The sequence below is a fragment of the Ambystoma mexicanum genome, chromosome 9, assembly GCF_040938575.1.
Source record: "Ambystoma mexicanum isolate Mex_15411 chromosome 9, UKY_AmexF1_1, whole genome shotgun sequence".
NCBI classification, from domain to species: Eukaryota; Metazoa; Chordata; class Amphibia; order Caudata; family Ambystomatidae; genus Ambystoma; species Ambystoma mexicanum.
Genome location: NC_090931.1, coordinates 1,342,839,094 through 1,342,854,874, shown reverse-complemented (window position 1 = coordinate 1,342,854,874; position 15,781 = coordinate 1,342,839,094). Strand labels below are relative to the sequence as shown.

The following is a 15,781-nucleotide window of genomic DNA, read 5'->3' as shown; positions in this document are numbered from 1 at the left end:
CGCCCCCTCTGTCCCAGTCAAGCTGACCCACACCAAAACGGACAATGAAGGTAGGATGGCCCTGGTTCAGGGCACCATAGAGGGGCGGGACGTCCGCCTGATTTGCACCTATGCCCCGAATCATGATGCCACTGTTTTTTTTCGCTCGCTGTATGCTCGGCTGACCCCGAGTAATGAATGCATAACGATATGGGGAGGTGACAACAACTGTACCCTGAACCCTCGCATAGACAGGTCGGATGGTAAACATGGGGACCCCTCCCCCACCCGCCAAGATATTGAATGCCCTCACGCAGCAATATGCCCTGAAAGACCTGTGGAGAGTGCAAAACCCCGAAACCAGAGGCTATTCCTTTTACTCCCCCCCCACATAAGGTCCATACCAGGATAGACTGCCTGTTCATTAGCGAAGAGCATGTGGCGGGATTTGAGGACACGCAGTACCTAGCCAGGGTACTTTCAGACCACTCCCCTTTGATGACCTCGTGGGTGACCACGACGCCCAGGCCCCCCATCCCCACGTGGAAATTGAGGAGCGAAGCGCTGTTAGACAAAGCCTTCAGCGAACAAATCAGGGAGGGTTCCACACATTACTGGCAGACCAACATTGATAGCGTCAGATACTTAGGCACAGCCTGGGAAGCCTACAAGGTGGTAACTAGGGGGGAAATGATAGCCGCGGCTGGAGGGGCCCTAAAATCCGTCACGTCCCTGCTAGCGCACGCTGAGACTGAACTCCAAGATCTCGAAGCCACCCCGTCCCCTGATCCCGCCCACCTGCAAAAGATGATTGATCTTAAACAAACATGCCTAACACACTGGGAGACGCTGGGGAAGTTGAGCTATACAAAATTCACGGAGAGGAATCATGCCCTGGGCGATAAACCCGGGAAGCTTCTTGCATGGCTTTATAAACGAGAAACCCCCAAATACCCCATTTGCTCCATTCGTAATACAGACGGCCTGACCCTCCACACGCAAGTGGGTATCAACGCAGTGTTCAAACAATATTACCAAACCCTTTACTCCGATCCAGCCCCGCCCCCTGACCACGCGATCGAAGACGCCATCTGGCTCCCACGCCTGGAGGACCACTTGGCAGATCCCCTCGGAGCCCCCGTCACCCCCGACGAGGTCACAGCCACCATTAGGTCATTGCCCTCGGGTAAAACGCCGGGACCGGACGGTCTCCCGAGCGAATTTTATAAGGCCTATGAGGACATACTGGCCCCCCTGTTGTCCAAAGTATATAACGAGGCGTATGACATAGGCCACCTCCCCGACACCATGACTGAAGCCACCATCATCCCCTTACTTAAGCCCGACAAGGACAGCTCTGACTGCGGCTCATACCGCCCACTATCCATGTTGAATGTAGACAACAAAATCCTCACCGCATTACTGGCCAGAAGGCTTCGTGCAGCCGTCCCGTACCTCATACACCAGGATCAGACGGGCTACATGCAGGGTCGCTCTATGTCCGAGAACCTGCGAAGGCTGCACCACGTGATACACAGCACAAACGGCATGCCCGGTAAATATGCAGTTGTGTCCCTCGACGCCTCTAAGGCCTTTGATTCGGTCCGATGGACATGGCTTTATGCCACCTTAGCAAAGATGGGGATCGGAACGGCTTTCTTGAACTGGGTCAAACTCATTTACACCAACCCCACCGCCAGAGTGCGTACCAACAACACCTTTTCTGAAAAATGGAGCCTGGCCAGGGGCACTCGGCAAGGGTGCCCCCTATCCCCTCTACTTTACATCTTAGCGATTGAACCAGTGGCAGCATACCTTAGGCAGGAATACGGTGACGGGGGAATAACGATAAATGGTGTGAACCACCTTGTCTCCATGTATGCGGATGACATGCTCCTCTACCTGAGGGATCCCGAACACCTTCTCCCCTACATCCTGGAAACCCTAGACGGGTTCCACAGATGCACAGGGGTCCAGATTAACCACAGCAAGTCTTGCTTATTCCCCCTGGCTGCACTTAGTGGAACCAAGGAAGAACACCTCCCCCCTCTGGCCCTTAAATGGGAACCCACTACGTTCAAATATCTGGGCGTCGTGATCCACCGGGACCCTGAGACCGAACATGTTCTGAACACGGGCAGGGCTAAGGAGGGACTGGCTAAATCAATCGACCTATGGTGCAAATTGCCCCTTTCGATGGCTGGTAGGGCGGGACTCCTTAAAATGGTAGCACTCCCCCGTCTCCTACATTTCTTCACCAACGTCCCCTACAACATCCCCCAGCGTTTTTTCAAAGACCTGGCCATGCTATGTAGGAAACTCTTATGGCGGGAGGGGAGGCACAGAGTTGCCCTAGACATTACTCAAAGACCGTACGAGAGGGGAGGCCTGAACACCCCTAACTTTGAGCTCTACTACATAGCGGCCCAGCTTAAGCACGTGATCCAATGGATGGCTGATGATGCCATGACGGATACACGCCTATTGCAGCCCCCAGACGCACCATGGCTGCTCAGGGACCTCCTCTGGATCGGACCAATGCCCAAAACGCTAGACGCGCACCTCATCCGCCTAGGCACTCAAATTTGGAGTCGGGCCTGCAAGTTGGTCAAGCTGTCCGACCCCTACTCCCCACAGATCCCTATAGCCGCCATCATGTCCACTAGGCCGGAAGACCGGAAGGCGATCCGGAACATATGGGAACCCTCCGGCGTCGCCACTCTGGGCGATCTGGTGGACGACCAGGGCATCCACACATTTCCCGAGCTGCACGAATTGACTGGGGTCCCACTGGGTCAGTTCCTTCTATACGGGGCGGTGCTGGACAGACTTAGGAGGCGATGGCCGGATGCAGAATCCCAATGCGCCGGACATGAGGCCATAGAGAACCTGATAGGTGTGGCAGAAGGGGGACACGAAACCTCTAGGCTTTATGAGATCCTAATTGACAACACCACACATAGCGAACTCACATGCAAGAGCAAATGGGAGGCCGAGCTGAACACACTATTCGGCGACACGGAGTGGGAAACAATAACACACTATCACAAAAAGGTTTCTAGGAATGCCCGATTCCAGCTTATCCAATTTTACATCATCCATAGGGCCTACCTTACCCCAGCTGTCATCTCGAGATTCAATGGCGCTGGTGTGGTGCGGTGCCCCAAGTGCCAAGAACCCGCGGCCTCCCTGACCCACATGTTTTGGGCCTGCCCGAACATACAAACCTTCTGGTCGCAAATTCAGACCAAGGTAGCAGAGGAGGACATAACGCTAGACGTGCAATCCCCCAAGGCATGTCTATTGGGCTCGTACCCACGAGGGAAAAAAAACAAACCTCTCAACAGGCTCAAAGACTTGATGTACATCCTTGCAAAAAGGCGCATCGCAATGGCCTGGAAGTGTCCCAGGGCCCCTAAACTTGTAACATGGTGGGAGGACCTTCGCAGATGGACTGTGGCTGAAACCGGGACCTGGGAGCTGGCGCAAAGACAGCAAAAAATAAATGACTCGGAGGACCTCCTGCAGTGGATTGCCCTCACGACGGCCCTGTTCAGTCCTAAGGAAGCCAGCACCTCAGGCGAGGACCCGGACAGCCCGGGCTCACCCTAATGCCAGCAGCAGACTGCGCAACCCCAGTCCGGGTTCACTTGGGGAGGGAGGGAATGGGGAATTATTGTGGATATTTAATTGATTGTCGTGTTGATGATACTGGTTGTATGTTTTCTTGGAAAAAACAATAAAAATATATTTAAAAAAAAAAAAAAAAAGACTAAACACACAACCCACGGCTCTTCGTCGAGGACGAAGGATCCATCAGCGCCGAAGGGGACGCAGGGCACTCCGGCGTCTACTTCAGACCGTAAAGGTCTCAAGCCCCACCCGCAAACGCAGCCGCGACCAGCGATTGGGCTTTCATCAAACACGGGCGCTACCTCAAAATCATCCGACGTAACGCTCCATAGAGCGGCCGTCGAGGAACAACGCGCAGCGCAGGCAACGTCGACACCAGAGCCCTCGACTGACAAACTCGTTGTCGAGAGCCTGGCGAGAATTGTTTCCGAAGACAAACGTACGCGGACGACGAAACAAACGTCGAATACCGCGCCGAAAAAGCACAAAAGTAGCCAGGAACAGCCCCCTTCATCTAAGGGGACTTCTGAACTACCGGAGGGCTTTTCAGAGGGAGACGGAAACCTCTCCTCGACGTTGTGGGAGCGTTCTAAGCGTTTTGAAGCTGAAAACACTGATTTCCCCCCCTGTAGACTATTCAGGGGTACCCCATGAGACCCTTGAAAGACTCCATTCTTGTATGGAGAAAATGGAAAGGTTTTTGGGAAGCCAAGACCCACCCACACACAAAAGACAAAGAGAATGGCCCCAGGATGACCCTAGGGTCAAGATTCCTAGGCTGTTTCCCCCTTCCACAGACGTATATGACCTCACTGAAGAGGAGCAATACCTCCAGGAAGATGAGGAGTGTTTGGGTGGAGAGGAAGAACATGAGGAAGAGGGGTTCGAAGAAGATCCTTACACTACTGCAGGAGCTTTTGAAGAAGATACAGCTACCTCGCAGCCCTGGCAATCTCAATCAGTGCAGCCTTTGCAATCCCCATCAGTGCACTCAGACCCTGATGTCTTTCACCCTTCTCCTCTCAAGGATTCACATATTGGGAACACCTCTCCCATAGATGACCAACCGTCACTCAATGCACTATTGCGCAAGGCAGCAGCGCATTTTGAGATAGACACAGGGGAAACTCTTCCTGACATAGACTTTGTAGAGAAAGTTATTAAAGAAAAAGCCCCTGTTAGCCAGTCTATTCCGCTCCTGGCTTCTATAAAGAGAAGAATATCTCCTTCCCTTTCCAATCCTGCCTTAGTAAGAGGGGTCAACCCTCGAATAGAAAAGCTCTCCAGCCCTTCATCCTCTGACCCTTTGTACATCAGAGGACATTCTATTCCGGACTCCCTCGTAGTTACTAATACAAGAAAAAGAGCGGGGGTACCACTATCCACTAGTGAGGCACCACCTGACAAAGAGGGCAAGAAGCTCTATGCACTTGGAAAGAGAATCACGACCTCCGCCGCCTTCTCAACTAGGATTGCAAATAACAATTCCCTACTAGCTAGCTACGCGGATGCACAGTGGAGCAAGCTGCGCAGCGAAGCAGAGGACGCACCAGAACCCCAGCGTTCACGCCTGTTAGCTATAATATCAGAGAGAACTCTTGTAAACCAGGGCATCGTAAAGAACTCCTTAGATGCCGCAGAGACGGCTGGCCGTTCCCTGGTTCAGGGAATACTTCTCAAACGCCATGTCTGGCTACGCAATTCAGGATTTAAGCCGGAAACTCAAGCGTCCCTGATAAATAAGCCCATAGAACAAACACATCTGTTTGGGAAAGCAGTTGATGAGGCCCTAGAACATGCGAAGAAAGAGTTGATACCATCAAGACTCTTGACCAAATTTCTAGGCCCCCTAACAGACGCGGCTATGGTAATAGACGCTCCTTTCGTGGCCTACGCCAGCAGCAAAACCAACAGCAATTTTACTCTGCTACCAACTGGCCCTCTAACCAGGGTAACAACACCCAGTTCAGTCAAAGAGGCCAACGGCGTGGCAAAGGAAGAGGTCGCGGCTCCAGCCCCAAAGGTTCCACGCCCAATACCAACAAATGACCCGAAGATTCGGGTCCCCTCCCATGCATCACCGGTCGGGGGCCGGCTAACATCGTTCCTTTCAGCATGGGAGGGAATATCGTCAGACCGCTGGGTATTATCCACCATAGCCCACGGATACTGCATCGAATTCAACGGTTCCCCGAAGTACAGACCCCCACGGAACCGACGCATAACACCGGAACACCTCACCATTCTTCTTCAAGAAGTAGAAGAGCTACTGAAAAAAGAAGCTATAGAGGCTGTTCCCCTATCTCAGGTAACAGAAGGTATTTATTCAGTGTACTTCCTTGTACCCAAAAAGGACTTAACCATGCGCCCTGTATTAGATCTGCGCCCAGCGAACAACTTTGTCAAACCCCAAAAGTTTCGTATGGTGACCTTGCAGGAAGTAATCCCACTGTTATCACAAGGGGATTACATGACAACGCTAGACATGAAAGATGCATACTTTCATATTTTAATGTTGCCAGCACACAGAAAATACCTCAGGTTCAAGATAGAGAACAAACACTACCAGTTCAGAGTACTACCCTTCGGGATAGCTTCTGCACCAAGGGTATTCACGAAGGTACTGGCAGTAGCAGCGGCCCACCTGCGCAGGTTATCCATCCCGGTATACCCTTACCTCGACAACTGGCTCATAACAGGGGATTCTTACGAAACATGCTTCTCCAATACCCAAAAGACCGTAGACCTTTTGTACCAACTGGGCTTCTCCATCAACGAAAAGAAGTCCAGCTTAGACCCCAGCCAAGTCAAACAATTTTTAGGGGCTCTAATTCGAACAAAGGACGGCCTCGTCTTCCCCTCCAACGAGAGGGTCCAAAACATGCTGTTTCAGATCCCCCATTATGTGGCAGGTCGAGAGGTGACGGTACGCAAAGCAATGCGCTTGCTAGGGATGATGGCGTCATGTATTTATTTGGTACCTCACGCGCGCCTGCGCATGCGCCCAATGCAAGAGTGGCTCAACAGCCAGTGGTGTCAGGCCAGCGGACAATGGGACGATCTAGTGGTGGTCTCGCAGGCCTTAGTTCTCTCGCTACGCTGGTGGACAAAAGAGAACCTGTTATTAGGGAAAACTTTTGCCACACCCGCAGTGGAAGCCACTCTAACCACAGACGCATCCCTCACGGGATGGGGGGGCTCACCTATCCCATCAGACTGCTCACGGAGCGTGGACTCCGAGCTTAGCATCCAAGCATATAAACCTGCTGGAACTTCTAGCGGTGATCAAAGCACTGAAAGCCTTTCAGGAACACCTACAAGGAAAGACAGTGATGGTCCTCACAGACAGCACCACAGCCATGTACTACCTCAACAAGCAAGGGGGCACTCACTCTCCAGGACTGTCCAAGCTGTCCCAGAATATATGGAAGTGGGCTCTCAAACACATGTTCCTACTATCACAACATGTACCAGGGGAACTCAATCTGCTAGCAGACAAACTCAGCAGAGACTTCCCCCTGCCCGAAGAGTACGAATGGCAATTGCACGAAGACATCGTCTTTGACGTCTTCACGCAATGGGGATTCCCGGAAATAGACCTGTTCGCAACTATGGAAAACTCACAATGCCAAAGTTACGCCTCCAGGTACCCCCAGAACCAGTCCAAGGGGAACGGTCTGTCGATTCAATGGTCAGGGAAATTTGTTTACGCCTTTCCCCCAACTCCCCTTCTCAACAAAGTGGTGCACAAGATGCACCAGGAGCAGGTTACCATGATACTAGTGGCCCCAATGTGGGCCCGGCAGCCATGGTTCGCTCACTTGATGGAGATGTCCCTATCTCCCCCAGTGAAACTTCCCTGCCCGTACAACATGCTGTCACAAGACAAGGGCAGGACACTGCATCCATGCCCTCAGACCATGAACTTAGCAGCCTGGCTCCTGAGATCATAGAATTTGGACATTTACAACTCCCGCAGAGATGTATGGACATCCTCAGGGAAGCCAGAAAACCTAATACTCGCCACTGCTATCTAGCAAGTGGAAGAGATTTGTCATCTGGTGTAGAGGTAAGAGCATCAACCCGGTTGACTGCTCTCCCACTAACATTGTTCTGTACTTGACCCATTTACTGGATTCAGGTCTAGTGTTCAATTCCATTAAAGTCCACCTAGCGGCACTTTCTGCATACACCACTTCCCAACTTAGTGTCGTGGTGGAAGATACCAGTTATCAAGGCCTTCATGGAGGGGGTAAAGAGAATACACCCTCCGATAGCTAACCCAGCTCCCGGATGGGACTTAAATGTGGTACTTTCTAGACTCATGGGCCCTCCTTTCGAACCCATGCACAAGGCAACTCTTAAAGACCTCACTCTTAAGACTGCTTTCCTAATAGCTATCACCTCCATTAGGAGAGTAAGTGAACTACAGGCTCTTTCTGTACTAGACCCCTTCGTAACAGTTCACAAGGATAAGGTGGTTCTACGCACACACCCAAGGTTTGCACCAAAATTCATCTCGAAATTTCATGTAAACCAGTCAATAGAACTACCAACGTTCTTTCAAAACCCTTCCAGCTTGGGAGAAAAAAGTCTGCATACACTAGATGTACGCAGAGCTGTCATGTTCTACATGGAAAGAACCAGACCACTGAGAAAGACTAATCAGTTCTTTGTCTCTGTGGCAGTAGGAAGAGAAGGAGATGCAGTTTCAAAGTCCACTATATCTAGATGGATTGTGCAATGCATCACTCTCTGTTACACTCTTGCTAAGAGAGAACTACCTTTCAAGCCAAGAGCACATTCCACTCGAGGCACTGGGGCTTCCATAGCGTTCATTGCAAATGTTCCCCTTGAGTCCATCTGCAAAGCGGCTAGCTGGAGTTCTGTGCACACCTTTACAAAACACTACTGTCTAGATGCACATTCTAGATCTGACTCCCAGGTGGAACATGCAGTATTAAGACATCTTTTCTCTACTGTTCCCTCTCATAACCCACCGCCAACTCCGGGTACTGCTCGCTAGTCTATGCACAGCATGTGATTCTAAGCAGATTAACAAACATCAGAAGACAATGCATTACTTACCGTAAAAGCATTTCTGATGGTTGTATCTGCTTAGATTCACATGCGCCCACCCTTCCTCCCCGCTCGGATGGAAGGAACATAGACATCCTTTTCTATATTTCTCTCTTTTCTGTACTCACTCACGTCTAGAAGGCTCTCTCGGGGCAGAAAAATACAAACAGAGGGACCTCGACGCGTGAGGGATTGTGGGTACAACACACGCCTTGTCGACGTCCCCTTTTTCGACTACGAAAAACAAAATGCAATACTCCGCAGTGACCACTGGATGTCGGACCTATGCACAGCATGTGAATCTAAGCAGATACAACCATCAGAAATGCTTTTACGGTAAGTAATGCGTTGTCATATATATATATATATATATATATATATATATACACACACACATATGTGGGAAGCTAACTAATGTAGCGTGTGAAGCAGAAGGGTTATTTACAATTGTGGTCTAGGTCTGAGGATTTACTTCTCATTCTCTAGGAGCCATTTAATCAGATTCTGCCTGAATTTTGTAAAAGGTTTGGTCCATTCTCAGTGTGGATGGTAAGGAGTTCCACAATTGTGCCGATTTGACTGGGAAGCTGGTGCCTCAAATAGTGGATAGTTTGAAGCGTGGCACCTGAAGACGGTTGGAGTTGGCTAATCTCGTGGGTCTGATTGAGGTTTTTCTAGAAATTCTTTCCATCAGGTAACGTGGTGCCTTATTGTTTTGACATTTATGGATGAGGGAAGCTGTTTTTAGGTGGATTTTCTTGTGTGTAGATAACCACTTGTAATCCTTCTTGTTTCAGATATGGGTTCTTTTCTTGACATGCCTAGAGCAGCTCTAAGGGCATTGTTTTCGAGTATCTGTATGTTATTGATAATGTATTTGTTGGCACCAATTTATAAGGTGTTACAGTAATCCAGTTTGGATAAGATAAGAGCTCTAGCTAAGATCATGCAACTGTTAGATGATAGGAATTGTTTACCAGCTGTAATTAATTTGTATGCTGTAGATGAGGCCAGAGTATTTACCTGTTTGGTAAATGTTAAGGTTGAGTCTGTAAAAACCTAGGGTTTTTACTTCTTTGGCAACTTTAATAGAGTTGCCATTGATAATGAAGGATAAGTAATTGGGGCTAAGTCTGGTAAGGTGAGATGCAGTGCCCAGGATGATGAGCTCTGTTTTAGCATTGTTCAGGCAAAGGCAGTGATTAGCCATCCATGCCTGAAAGATGCTGTAAATTCCATTCACCAAGGCCAAATCCTTATCATAATCCCCAGTAAGTGGTAGGAGGATTGTTCTAATGTATTTCTTCCTCAGTGTGGCGATGTCAGTGTGGAATGCAAACTACAGTGTGATGTTACTGTGATTGAGTGTTACCTGAATGAATGTTCCATGGGGGACAGTTGGAGAAGGAGAGCTGGCTAGCAAGGATGTGCCAGTGTTTCTGCTGTACTACTTAACTAATAAACCCATGGTAATTTACTTGCTGGCTCAGGTGTGTTGATGAACAATACCACATTGTTAGACTGGCGACGAGGATGGGATCTTGTCTTGGAGGGGACAGCAATTGAACAGGACACCGCCCTCCAATTACCCACGTCCTGGGTAGCAGCCAGCAGTGCAGCTCTGGAGATCCGGACCGGAGTTGCAGCCCAGCAGGCCGGGTGGTGCTGGAGGAAGGAGGCTCCTTTACAGTCGGAGCCAGGGCCCTGGATGGAGTAGGGTCCTTAACACTGCAGTGGAGAGAGGTGTTGGTCCAACGGCAGTGCAGTAGCGTCTTACTGCCTGCACCTTGCCTGTTTTGTGGGGGGTCCAGGAGCGTCCCTCCCAGGAAGCGTTGGAGAACAGGAGAAGTGTGTCCTCCCAGGAAGCGTTGGAGAACAGGAGAAGTGTGCCCTTGCCCTGCGGCGTAGCTGGCGGCCTGGTGGTCCAGTCATCTCGGCGAGGAAGTCGGTCCTTGCCCAGTGGTGTGGCTGGCGGCCGGATGGTCCAGTGATCTGGGTGAGGAAGTGTGCTGTTCCTAATTTAGCCGCGCCGCCTGCGCTCCCCAGAGTAGGAGGGGGGGGGTCAAGCGCAGCGGCAGCAACCCTCATCGAGCAACAGCTTGGCCCTGCGGTGTGCCTGGCGGCCGGGTGGTCCAGTCATCTGGGCAAAGAAGTCGGTCCTTGCTCAGTGGTGTAGCTGGCGGCCTGGGGGTCCAGCAATTTGGGCGAGGAAGTGTGCCCAGTTTGTGGTACACACATGCCAGGGCCCAATTTGAGCATACGTCCGCAACGTTGATGGAGGGGCGCCCGTGTCAAGGATGGCGTTGGCGTGGACATAAATTGGCGCCTGAGTCACCAAACTGATTGGCCAGTTGGAGGGCGTCAGAGATGTGGACTTGGTGGAGGCAGCGGTGAAATGACGTCTGCGTGTCATCAAGAGGTGTTCCAGCATGAGCGGCTGGAACGCATGGCATCAGTGGATTGTGTGGCGTGTCAGGAGCACACAGAGCATACTGACGTTGTTTTGGCTGCGGGCGGAGAACTTTCGGAATATGGAAGTACTGGCAGCGTGTTATCTGTTTTGACAAGGACATGGTGGACTGGCGTGAGGAAGACCACTTAGTGGATTGCCATAGTAATGCAGAGATATCCTTGGGACGATGTGTCAAGCATCCAGAGCTCTTGCAGGAGAGGGTTCAAGCGTGGACAGCGTTTTTGTTTCCTGAGCCGGAAGATGGATTGTTCCTGGGTTCCGTGAGTAGAACAAAAGTGTTGTCGGAGCCCAGGAGGACAGGGGCATGGCAGACTGTTGCGTGGAGGACATTGTAATGTTCGCTGGGTCTGTGCCATAGTTTTAAGGCCAGTGTGCGCGGTGTGTTGTGGGTGTGTTGTGGCCTCTTTGTGTTGTTCCAGTTATTGGTGTCGGGCCGTTGTGGGAGTGTATGTATGTTTATGTAGTGGCCTGTTTTTGTTCCTTAATGTGAACATTTAATGCAAAGTATTATTATGTGCATTGTTGTTGGATTGTATTAACGTGATTTCTTCCGGGTTTGGGTTTGGACTGGGGTATTGGAGAAGTCTTCCCACCTTTACATGCATCTTACTTTCTGTGGAACTGGGAGGCAGTGCAGCTCTGGGACTTGTGGGGGGACGTTTTGACTTCTCCAGCATGGGGTCTGGCATGGATTCACATGCTCATGAATATTCCCTGTTGTCAGGCTGGGAATCCTCGGTACAGAAAAAACTCCGTATCAGTTTCCTGTCTGATCTGTCTTTCCTAGTAGTAACCAATCACTGATCTCTGGGTCATAATGCCCACAGCCAATGACTGCCCTCTCCCTAAGCCCCGCCTCCGGCAGCCATCCTCAGATTTTTAACGCACGTTCAAGTGTAGCTCTCGAGCCTTTGCTGCGTTTTCGCGCTTTTTCAAAGAGAATTTCGAATTTTCCGGTTAAATTGAGACTCAAGCTCCACCGTCTTTACATCCGATCAACGGGGACCCGTTTCGGAGGTTTCTACACCCCTCAAGTGTGAAGATTTCGTCGAACGACGCTTTTGGAGGATTCCAGAAGTTTCTGAGGCCTACCCCGGACATGGCCCAGGAGAAAGGGAGCTCGAAGCCCGGGAAGCTGTTCAGGGCCTGCCCTGGATGCCAGCTACAGAACGTGTTCAAGGAAGACAAGCATTCCTTATGCCTCTGTCTTCACGAGGACAAAACGCACGTGAAGGAGGACTGTGCGTTTTGCAGGAACATGTCGGAGCGGACCATGAGGGACCGCCATCTTCGTCTCGCCAACTGGCTGGTGGGAAAGAGCCCATCAGGTGAGAAGAAAAAGAAGAAATCCGAGCCGTCTTCTAAGTCCTGTGAGGGCGCCCCGGCGACGGGGGCCCAACAGAAGGCTAAGCACTGCGAGTCCGCGGGCACCGGGAGCGCCGAACGGTCGGGCTCCTTGGCTGCCAGGCAGGGCGCACCCTCCCCAGCGCCATCGACCACGAGCCAACGCTCTGGCTCGGGTAAGAGGAAATCCGAGAACCCGGCCAAGCTTCTGGAGAGGCCCTGGTTGATCTTGAAGATTTCGGCTGAGGGGGAGCGAGGCGGGGAGCCCTCCCCCAAGGTGAAGGCCACAAGCACACAGTCGGTGACTAAGGCCTTGATTCACCCAGCCAAGGCCTCTGTCGAGGAGGACGCAACCTCGGCGGGCAACCCTGGCGCAGCCTGCCGAGGTTACACCTGTGGTAGCGGCCTCGGGGCCCAGAGTCTCCCTGCCACCTCGGAGGGTGGCATCTTTCAAGCTCATTGAAAGAACCCCCACAAAGCCCCCGGCGGAGAAAGAGTGGGGGGCCAGTGGCCGTCGAGGATTCAGACACAACCTCCGAAGAGGAACTTGTCGAAGCACCTGAGAGCCACGACTCGGGCATGGAGGAGGGGCATCCCGACGAGGGGGCGATGGAAGCGACAGCGGCGCCGACGGGACCCCAGACCAACCGTCGTGCCTGTCGCAGCCAGTGCCGCAGGATAACTCGGCAGCCATTTTGATGGCAATTCAATCCTTATGCTCTGAAATAAGGACTAGATTGCCTTTACCCCCGACGGAGGAGCCAGAGCCAGGCCCGGAGGAGGAGCCAGGGACAGGGCCGTCGGGAAGTCCACCACCCAAGAGGAGAACACATCCTCCTGCACCCTTCCAGCCCTCGAGGCTTGCTCAACCCTCCTCCCTGTCCACGGTCCATGGGGATGACACGGGCACGGACGACGAGGGTGGCGACGGCGGGGTGGACCTCCCGTCTCCCCCCCACCCTTCTCGGGCTTCCCCGCCCGATGAGATTGGATCCTTCCATGCGATGATCCAGGGCATCCAAGCTTTTCCAGCCCTGCCCCGAAGAAAAAGGGGGTTCCTTTATCAACATCGAGAGACCCAAGAGGAAGACGGTCCTCGCGGTACCTCTGCTGAATGACATCTGGGACGAGGGGCTCTCCTTCCTCAGGAACCCGTCCACGACGCTGGCAAAACGGGACCGATACGAAAAGAAGTACCGGGTCCCCGACGCAGCCCCTCTATGCCTTAGAGCACAGCCGACCCCGGATTCAGTCGTCTCGGCGGCGGCCAGGAAGAAGGGGGGGGCATCGACATCACTGCCGGACGGCGAAGGAAAGAAGCTCAACACGATGGAACGACGAGTCATCACGTCGGCGGTGACGACTACGACAGGGAACTTTGGTATAAGATCGCTTCCTTGTTGGACTTCCTGCCGGACGACAAGAGGGCAAAATCCCTGGAAATCCTGCAAGAAGGCGAGGTGGCGTCGGACCACGCCATAACGGTGGCGACGGACATGGCTGACACCGGTTTCCGCCAGTTGGGCAACAGTGTTTGCCTCAGACGGCGCGGATGGCTTAAGGCGACGGATTTGAGCCAGGACGTACAAGCCAAAGTGTTGGACATGCCCTTCGACAGGAACAACCAGTTTGGGAAGACAGTCGATGAGTCCCTGCAAGCCATCAAAACGGAGACAGCCCGGGCCCTGGGAGTTCTCCAGCAATGACGGCCGTCCTTTCGGAACACCAGAGGCAAGCAAGGGACCTCCAAAGGTTCCAGCAGCGGCTCCTCTACCTACCGTCAAGCGGCCCGTTCCTTGTCGCAGGAGGCCTATAGAGAACTGGGCAAGTCTGGACGTTTCCCGCTGTCGTCGCCAGGGAGGTCAAGGTGGCAAGGCGGCCTCGAAACAGGACTGAACCTACCGTGGCGTCGGGCCCCCACCGAATCACCCCGGTGGGAGGCCGGCTGGCAAAGTTCGTCAGCGTGTGGGAGTCCATCTCCACCGACCGTTGGGTGCTGGATACCCTGGCCCAGGGGCATGCCCTCAAGTTTCTAAAGAAGTGCCCTCGTGTGCCACCCGTGGCCAGGAAGGAAAACCACGTACCCCAGCTGCTGCTGGAGGTAAGGGCGATGCTCAAGAAAGGTGCCATCGAGCTCGTCCCAAAGAGACTTCGGGGCTCCGGGGTCTACTCAAGATACTTTCTCGTAAAGAAGACAGGAGGTTGGCGTCCCATCCTGGATCTGCGGCGACTGAACAAGTACATCAAGGCTCAGTAGTTCCGGATGGTCACCCTCCAGCACATGCTGGGACAGCTGGAGGAGGATGATTTCCTGTCGTCGTTGGACTTGGAGGATGCCTACTTCCACATCCCCATTCTAAAAGGACACCGGAAGTTCCTCAGGTTCGTGGTCCAAGGACGGCACTACCAGTTCAAGGGCCTCCCATTCGGATTAAAGTCGGCACCCAAGGTATTCACCAAGTGCCTAGCACTGGTGGCGGCGTGGCTACGCCTATAAGGGATCCACGTCTATCCCTACCTGGACGACTGGCTCATCCGAGCAAGGACAAGGGAGCTCGCCGTAGAACACACATCGAAGACCGTCCAGCTACTCACGGACCTGGGGTTCTCCATCAACTTCCCCAAATCCCACCTGGTCCCTTCGCAGGTCGCCCTGTTTCTGGGAGCCAAGCTCGACAGTGTGGCACGGCTGGCCTCGCCATCTGACGAAAGGACGAAAGCCACCCTGGGCAAGGTGCAACGCCTGCTAGCCACGGACGTAGCCAGGGTAAGATCCATCAAATCCCTTCTCGGGATGATGTCCTCCTGCATCTATCTGGTACGCCTGTGCAGACTTCGAATGCGTCCACTGCAAGAGATCCTCGACGCACGCTGGACCCAGGCGACGGGCAGCTTCGATGACAGGATACCGCTCAATGAGACCTTCCAACGAGCGATCCGCTAGTGGGGCATCCGCACTCATCTGACGGCGGTCGCAGACTTTCAGACCCCAGCTCACCAGGTAATGGTGACGAAGGATGCCTCCCTGGCAGGGTGGGGAGCGCATACCGGAAATCTCCACGCGAGAGGCCTTTGGCTCCCGGAGGAAAAACAGCTTCATATCAACATTCTGGAGCTCCACGCAGTGTTTTGGGCCCTCAGGTCCTTACGTCCCTCAAGGGCAAGGTGGTGAGGATCTTCACCGACAACACCACCACTAGGTTCTACATCAGGAAGCAGGGTGGAACCAGATACCCAGCCTTGTCCAAGGAATCCCAGGATCTGTGGCACTGG

The 15,781-nt window shown here is 52.8% G+C and overlaps 1 protein-coding gene across 2 annotated transcripts in view; it reads left to right on the top strand.

Moving 5' to 3' along the window:
- The window catches only part of PTPN4 (protein tyrosine phosphatase non-receptor type 4), a 2,055,941-nt gene that overhangs the window by 518,786 nt on the left and 1,521,374 nt on the right, over positions 1–15,781 (top strand). The gene's annotated exons all lie outside the window — the stretch shown is intronic.